The sequence below is a fragment of the Halyomorpha halys genome, unplaced genomic scaffold (assembly GCF_000696795.3).
Source record: "Halyomorpha halys isolate HHAL.00 unplaced genomic scaffold, Hhal_1.1 Scaffold672.1, whole genome shotgun sequence".
Classification (NCBI taxonomy): Eukaryota; Metazoa; Arthropoda; class Insecta; order Hemiptera; family Pentatomidae; genus Halyomorpha; species Halyomorpha halys.
Window position 1 is genome coordinate 103,374 of NW_027110600.1, and position 1,319 is coordinate 104,692.

A 1,319-nucleotide genomic window follows, 5' to 3' on the forward strand; every position below is an offset into this window, starting at 1 on the left:
TTTAAAACCACTTTGAACATTGAACAATATTTTATGTTCATTGTTTTTAATTATGTTAAGATACAGAAAAATATAATTAAATTGTTTACAAAGCATTTATTAAAATTAGTGATTTTTGGGGGAAAACAGCTTTTTAGGCTTGGTTTGGTTAAATTCAAGTCTCCAAGTATTATGAAATTGTTTAAATTAATTTGTGTATTTAAACCAAATTTCATAATTGATTGATATGGTATGCTGTTTGTTGTATTAATCATTTTTTTATTTGAGCAGAAATGTTAAATAACTAAAGTGTTCTCCCATACTAATGTTTTTAATTTTGAAATGGCTTGATGAATCGAGTCATTAAATTAAAGAACAAAAGAAGCCTGTGAAAGAACTAAAAAACTAAATTCCATTTATTGTTTTAATCAATAATGTTAAAGTTACATCAATGCAATCAACAGCAATTATATTATATATATATTTTAAATTTTCTCATCTGACTAAATCTTTTAATATAAAATGAATCAACTTATTCAAAATACTCAATTATTATTGACAATTATCATAACTCAAAATTATTTTTTAACATTCAATAAATTAATTAAATAAGAAAATTATATATTTTTTTTCAAATTTAAGATTTAGTTTGAAATAGTAAAATATCATTAATGACTATAAAGAAGCACTATGTCTAGTCTTTGTAGATCAAAGCACTGATACAAAAATTATTCATTCATTAAAACTCTGAAGTGAGGTAAGATGTTTCATGTTTATTATATATGGTTATATAAATGGTTTATTATGCGATTATAAATGCACATATTTAAATTTAACAAACAAATGTTTAGAAATGTATTTTTAATATATTTTGGTATCATTAAAATACTAAGTTTGGTTATAAAGCTTCTAATGTTGAACAATCTGAAGGTTAATTTTTAACTATTAAAAATGAAAAACATTTTAACATGTTTATTAAGGTGTACGGATAGGTTAGTTATGTTTAAATCATAGACAGTTTATCCTTACATAAATGGATGAACAAGCCACATTATCAAAAATATATTAAAAAATTAATATATAGAAACTATGAATCAGATGTTTGTACAAAGTGTCTTTATCACCCCAAGTGTTTATCTTGTGGTAAATGTTTTTATTTGACTTTTTCTTTGTTTATAATTTAAGTTGTCATTAAAATGAATGACAATTAGATAATTTAAATAAACATGTTTGCCATCTCTCATGTTGAATATGTAAAATTTATAAGAATGCTCAATTCTAATTCAATATATCCTAACACTTGCACAAATCCAACCCAAATAACCAGCACAGACATTAAC